Consider the following 8,249-nt stretch of genomic DNA (forward strand, 5'->3'; position numbering starts at 1 on the left):
TACTGTTAACTTGATCCTGTTTATGTTACTACATAAAGTTTTAACAATAACTATTTTCATGGTCCAATCTCAACATGAACGATCTGTGGATCACGTCGTTTGTAGAACTTTACAACTACAAAGTGAGCCGTATCCAATAGTGTTACCAGGATTAGATACTCAATTTCATCCATATACTTATTAGACGATTTAAGCTATATCCTGTTAACTTGATCCTGTTTATGTCACTACATAAAATTACAGTATTCAGATTGTAGCCAAGGATATGTTTATTGGATTTTCATAATAAGATGAAAAATCAACAGGTCATTATTATTGATAATAGAATGTTTAACACGAACTGCGAGTTCTAGGACATTCACAATAGAACATTGCTCATATTCTGGTTCTTTTGCTAAGGCTCTGAAGCCCTCGACTCTGCCTTTCTTTTCTGTCCTGTAGAGGTCCCAATTCTGAATGACTTCTAGTACTCTTCTCCCTCCTAGGAATCAGTGTCGATCGTTATGGCTGCCCGCAGTGCTACGACATAAGTTTTGAGATCAAGAGCATGAACCATACTTCATAATCTACTCCCTAGGCCCTGAATGAAACTTTATGTCCTTGCTGCCTCTATTGCAACCAGCTCATGGGCAAAATGGGACAATTTGTCAAATTTTTGCTCGTACTCCTCTATTGACATAACCTCTTACTTCAAATTCAAGAATTTAGCTTGATTGTTATACCGAGCGTTGGTAAAGAAATATTTTTTTTTTGTAAAAGACTCCTTAAACTGATCCCACGTTGCAAGTCAAACTAAATGTGTCAATAGTCTTCTCTATTGAACGACACCATATTTCTGCATTGTCTGTCAACATAAAAACTGCACATCGAAGTTTGTGCTCCTCAGACACCTCATGTAATGGAAGATCGTCTCGATAGAGGACAGACACATCTCTGACCTTGTAGGATCCTTCAACGACCCATCGAAGGTACAATAGTCAAATTTTCTGAAATCCTATAAGTGTTTAGCTTCATGGGACAAGTTCTTCATTTTTTTTTGATTCTGTGGCTGGGTCGATTGCACCTAAATCGGTGGTGTCGGTTCCTGTTGAGTCTGATTTTGAACGGTCTCCTTTGCCATTGCACTGCGAATCAAATCTTGTATTCTCTCCATCAAGAATGATGCAACAACTTCCCCAATTCTTTATTCCATCGTCTTTTCATCAACTTGAGCCGTAGGTATTTAGAGCTGTCGAGACATTCTAACCTCCACCGACTCCCTCTTCCTGCACCCCTGATGGGGATGGTCCTAGACTTGTGAGTGCTGCACTTGGGGGTTTCGAACCCTTCCTCTAACTGCCCTCTTCACCCTAAGCTTAGGTGTCATGTCCTGACATGTACCTAAAGATCAGCTCTCACTAGATCCCTTATCGAGAAAACATGTTTACTAAGGCATTAAATTAAACTATTCTCATGTATTACATACTGAAAACTTTTACTAGTAAGACATACCTGGTGATGACGAGGAATCTGTTACTAGACCACAGGGACTATCTAGACTGATGAAGTAAGTCAGTCTTCAGAATCCAAAGCATGGGCTCTGATACCAACTGTAACGATCCGACTCCGTAGGACTCAAGCTAGGTTGTTACTATAGACATGCATGCATGAAATTCAAAACAACATTCATTCATAACTTGTTAAAAACCAAATAAATAATGTAAATTAAATGACCTCATTAAAATTAAATAACCTAAATTCAAGTAGCAGGGTACCCATAAAATCATAAAAACAAATCTAGAAATTTTTCTTACAAATATAAAATGCGAATACCAAAATTACGAGTTCTAAATATCAAAACTAGGAATTTAAAATATAAAATCTTGAAAACATGAGTGGAAGCACATGACTGGTCCCAGTAGCTCGATCACGGATTTCGCTTGTCATTTACCAGTGTGTCCTTACCCTTACCTGAAAAATAAACATGAGAAAGGATGAGCATAAGATACTCAGTAAGTAACCCTACTACTGGGGTTAAGCTAAGCATCTATGTCCTCTGGATATTATCCTCTAATGGGACGTACATTGGGTTGTTTGTCCTAAAACTTGCAGTTTGTAGAGTTAAACATATTCTATTATAAAAAAAGATGTTATTCAACATTGCTTCAATAAAATAGTTATTGAATTTATAAATTGCACTTATAAAAGAATAAATCCAATAAACTAAGATCCATGGTTGTTATATGAATACTTGAACTTTATGTAGAGACATAAAGATGGATCAAGTTCAAGTAAATAGCCAAAACGGTCTATAGTATACAAATAAGATTGGGTGCCTTATTCTGGTAACACTATTGGATATGGCCCACTCTGTAGTTGTTACAATCTGTTGTAAGGTACTATAAACGAAGTGATCTTGATTCGTTCATGTACTGACATGAGGAGTGGGGGCATCCTATGCAATGAGTTTGCGTAAGATCGAACCAAATAATTAGTCACTCTTACTTTATAATGTTGTTTACTATTTAAGACTGACTATTTCGCTTAGATGATCTAAGTAAATTGATCTTAATCTTGAGCTATTAGGAACTTCTATTTATTTGGGATTACCCTTAGATTTGCATAGGTGAGGGTTGGCTCAACAACGTCGGCTCAATAAGCCTCCTATTTCAGGGGTAAGACCAGGTATAGCTAGGGACATAGGGTGCAATATGGAATTCACGCCTACCCGATTTTGGGATAGGAGGAAGGTTGTTCTCTTATGTGCTAAATCCAGGTCTTGAACAATGGGCCCCACCCTCTCATTGACTCGAGAGGGATCCGGTTTAGTGACTGGATCGCAAAACAATTGTTTATTAGAGGATCGGTAGAACTTAAGGAACAAGACGTAATTTCGGGGGTAAAACAACATTTAACCCAACTGTTATTACGAACAACCTGTGAAGAGTCGACTTATTAATTATGGTTAAATCAAGTGGACACAAATATATCTACAGTGAGGAGAGTGCAACTATGAGCTATAGTGGTTTGACTGGATAGTTAACGAATATTGATTAATTTAGTCTAAAGAGTTTTAGCCAATTAATCTCAAATCGTTGAAGCTCATGATCTGTAGGTCCATAAGGTTCTTCTACTAACTCGTAAAATATGAACACCTTGAATTAGCTAATTAGTGAATTTGGAATGATATCAATTCGAAATGTTCAAATTGAATTTCAATTTGAAATGTTAAAATTCAAATTAGGGTTTGTATAATTATATTCGATATAATTAATTAACGTTTAATTTATCGAAATTAAACAAAATTGGAAAGTCTATATTATTTGAATATTGATTTAAATATTAATTACATGAATAGGATTCATGTTTAAAATTAGGCATGCGATTAAATTATTATTTTAATTAATTAAATATGTTTAATTGATTAAAAATCATATTAATTTTAATTTTTAATTCAATTTGAGAAATTAAATTTTGAAATTATGAATTTAATCGATTTTGAATTAATTAAATAATTTTTAGTTAATTTGAAATTAATTAAAATAAGAATTTAAAATGAAAATTATATTGATAGTGGAAAAATCCAATTTTTCCAAATTGGATGTGTTTTCACATTGTACAAGCACCTAGCCCACTTATTCTTGAGTGCATGCATGTAATGGTTACATAAAACTCTTCAATTTTACACAGAATAGTAGGAGAACGGGAAAAAAAAGTTTTTGTTGAGTTTTTCTCCTTCACCTGAAAACTCATCCCTTTGCCTTCACAAATTCACTTCAATCTGGAGTTCCACCACTCAAATTCAAGGTTGAGAATAGTAGAGAAGATATCTTAGTGGTTCACTGAAGATTTGGAGCTAAAATCACGTGAAGAGCAGCTGGATTTTGGTGGATTCTTCATAGGTTTGTCTCTTTGAAACTCTATTCTGTGAAAATATATTTTACATGTTTTAATACTTTATGAACATGCTTATTTTAATGCCAAAATTAAGGAATTAAAATGCTTAATGATCCTATTTTCTTCCGCTGCTTGTTTCTGTATTCCAACGCATAATCCTCTAATTATCATGGAACGACAAATAAATAATTTGTGTTTAAAACATGCATTAAAACATACTTTCTGAAGAATATTTCTTGAACACAATACCTTTGATGAATAGTCTTCAATTCCAACTAAATTCCACGAATTGATGCTTCAAACTTACAGTAAACCACCACAGAGATCTTCTATACTAATCTCTTGCTTGGATTGTGTGGTGGAAACATTGAATTGAGCTGGTGTTTTTGTGAGAAAGAAGAGGGATTGTACATGGATGATTTATGCAAAATTTTCTAGGTTTAATCAGATTGCATCAAGCTTTAATTAAAGTTCAAAACTCCAATTTATACATGAAAATCATGCAATAAACTTAACATGCCTGATGCCACCTCAATTTCCATTGAAATTGAAGTGGCATGAGGTGTAAAATTGAGTAGGAAAATCCAAGATTGGATTTTCCCATTTTCAATTTCAAATTCAATTTTAATTCTTCAAATTTTGATTAATTTAATTTAATTAAAATTTGATTTTTTCAAAAGATCAAATTCAATTTTAATTTTTTAATTTTGAATTTCAATAAATTCAAAATTTAGTTAATCAAATTTCTAATTTTGAATAATTTCAAAATTTGAATAAAATTAGATAATTAATTAAACTAATTTTAATTAATTAAATTTAATATCAAATATTAAATATTATATTACACCTCATCTAATATTTAAATATTTTGAACTTTCCAATTTCGTTTAATTTTGATAAAATTAAACGTTTTAATTTTATCAAATACAATTAACATAAACCCTAATTGAATTTGAACATTTCAAATTCTAAACCCTAATTTCAAATCTCATCAAATTCATAAATCCAATTTATGAGTTAGTAGAGGGACCTTATGGACCTACAAATCATGAGCTCCAACGATTTGCAGTTAATTGGTCAAACACTTTAAACCAAATTAATCACTACTCGTTAACTACCAAGACATACCACTATAGCTCGATAGTTGCACTCTCCTCACTGTAAATATATTTCTGTCCATTTTAACCATAATTGGTAAGTCGATCCTTCACAGGTCGTTCGTATTTATAGCTAGGTCAAAATTACCATTTTATACCTGTAAATATATCTTGCTCCTTAAGCTCCCACTGATCCTTCATTGAAAAATTGATTTTTAGTCCAACTTATAAATTATAACCCTCTCAATCATGAGAGGGTGGGGCGCCGTTGTTCAAGACTAGGCATCAGTGCTTAAGAGAACAACCTATCTGTTAACCCTAAGTCGGGTAGAAGTGAATTCCATCTCCCAAAATAGGAGGCTTATTGAGTAGTGTTGTTGGACTACTTTCACCTATGCAGATCAAAGGATAATCCCGAATAAACAGGAGTTCATAGTTAGCTCAGGATTAAGATCGAGTTACCCTAGATCATTGAATTTGAAATATTCAATTTTAACAGTAAACGGTTGTTATAAAGAAAAGTGACTATTTCGAGGTTCAGTCTTATGCAATCTCATTGCACATGCCTTCACTCAAATGTCTCCACATGAATGATTTTTGGATCACATCATTTGTATCAGTATACAAAATAGGCCGCATCCAATAGTGTCACCAGGATGAGGTACCAAATCTCATCCATATACTTATAGACCATTTTGGCTATATACTAAAACTTGATCTCTTTTATGTTACCACATAAAGTTAAAGTATTCATATTATAACAATGAATTTGTTTATTGGATTTTCATAAAAGAATGCAACATCAACAACTTATTGAATAAAATACTCAATAATACTTTTATTGATAGATAGAATATGTTAACAATATTTACATACTGCGAGTTTAGGACATTCCCAACACCAACAACCTCTAGCTAATCTTGAAGGAAACACAAACCTCTAGTCAAGCCCCAAGGAGCTCACCACCTATGGTGAATCTCGAAGGAAACATGAACATCTAGTGAATCCCAAAGGAAACACAACCTATGGTGAATCTCGAAGGAAACACGAACATCTAGTGAATCCCAAAATAAACACAAACCTCTAGTGAAATCCCGAAGGAAGTCACCACCTCTAATGGGTATCTAACTAGCGGTAAGTGCAACTGTCACTAACATAAATATAACATGCATCATAAACATAGTCCCACAACATGCAAATACAATCATCATACTCACAGTTCATCCAACCAATCATATAATCAACAAATAATGTAGTTAATGCTAGCATTCATAATATTTTACAACATAGTTAGAACAACTTATTTATCCTCGTGAAATTCGATACAAAAAACCTCAGAATATTCAAACTAAAGCATAAATCTTATTGTCTGGCACATAAGCGGGTCCAATAGTAAGATTACTTACCTCGAGTCGAAATTCCAAAATTTAAACCAAGCAATCAAACACCAACCACAACTTGAATTAACGTTCCTAACACAATAACACATCCTTCAATTTCAATCGTTGGAGCCAAAATCAAAACATACAAAATTTATTTCAACGAACCCCAATTGACTTACCTGAACGAAGCTTGACCAACAAACACTCCCAAGATTTCAACTCCAAAATCTCACCTTAAAAACATATTCTAATTCCAACGAACGACGCCTTGGAACCTTCAAAATACGAAAGTTAAGCTAACGTTTAATCCAATAATTAATGGGTGTCCAAAAACCAACAACAAGGACCACAAACTTTATCAATTTCTTGCCCAATCTTGTCTCAAGCCAAATGGACAGCAATGTAAATCCTTCCAAAACCTTGCTCTAACACTCAAACGTGATGGGTAATGAAAGTCAAAACCAAAACTTAGACGGCATTCCCTAAATTCTTCAAGAAACCAAACCAAACAAAATAGATCTTACCCCAGATCCAAAAGGAGGCGATTGGCTCGACGATCAACGCGACAAATNAATAAAAACTTTTTAAAAAAATTTTTATTCTAACTTATTTTATTTGATTTTATTCTTCCTAACACAAATTTTATTCCAAAAGAACCCTTCCTTTTTTATCTTCAAAACCCAAATTTCAAAATAAAAACAATTCTCCCAATAACCTCAATTTTCAACATTAACTTAAAATTAAATTAATTCGACATAAATCCCAAATTTTTCTTTAAACAAAACTAAATTTCAAAATTAACAAAAATGTCTTCAGTTATTACAAAAATACCAAATCTAATTTACGAACACTCGGGATGTTACATAGAAACTGATAAAAGTCTATAATTAATAGAGGCTGATAGAAGTCTATCAGTGTCTATCGATATATATATATATATAGTTCTCGAAGGCTTTGAACCAAAGTGATTTCCGTTTCTACCGGTAGACTACAATATTCACTACTACCAATCACAATGACAATGCAATTTTTTTTTTTAAATAGATGATATTATTATACAACAACAAGGGGGATCCCACAGCCCGAGATCAAGGCATCAAAGCAACAAAGCACAAGCAAAGACAGTGCAACAAAACCAAAACAAAGCCAACAAGATAGACAGGAACAAAACCAACATATAAATGCAAACTCGCAAACCACTAGGGAGAAAGCCAGAGAAAAGAACCCAAAACCCCACAAACTAGGGACAACAGCAAAACAAAGAACCACATAAAGTTCAAAAAGAAAAAATATCCGTAAACACACTAGATAAGACCAAGAAGATCAACCCACCAGGAAGCAGCACGAGCACGAACGGTAGAGACCATAAAGTGAACCAGAGCAGACACCGACCTCGGTTGACCTCCATGCAGCCACTGATTACGCTCCTACCAAATGTAGTATATAGAAGCACATCAGAAAACACAGAACAACTTACTACGCATCCCCTTACTCGACCCCACTCGGCACAACCAACTCAACTCTACATCCCAACCCGCCACTCGATGCGACGAACCCAACTGACACAACACACCAAACCACACCTCTCTCCCAAACTCACATTCAAAAATTAAATGATCCTGCGACTCCATACCTCCTCCACACAGAAGACACCCCCCTCTGACAACACACCCCAACTCCTCAACCAATCCCGCATTCCCAACCTATCCCTCACAGCTAACCATGCACAGAAGAAGTGACGTGGAATACCACCCACTGTCCACAAAATACCAGCCTAAGACACTCTAGGACGATGAGGACGCAAACTCTTCCACGCACTAACGATAGAAAATCGACCACTAGCATCCGTCACCCAAACCCAATAATCCTCCCTCCTTACGCTAGGCACCACTAC

The sequence above is a fragment of the Benincasa hispida genome, chromosome 3 (genome assembly GCF_009727055.1).
Source record: "Benincasa hispida cultivar B227 chromosome 3, ASM972705v1, whole genome shotgun sequence".
Taxonomy (NCBI): Eukaryota; Viridiplantae; Streptophyta; class Magnoliopsida; order Cucurbitales; family Cucurbitaceae; genus Benincasa; species Benincasa hispida.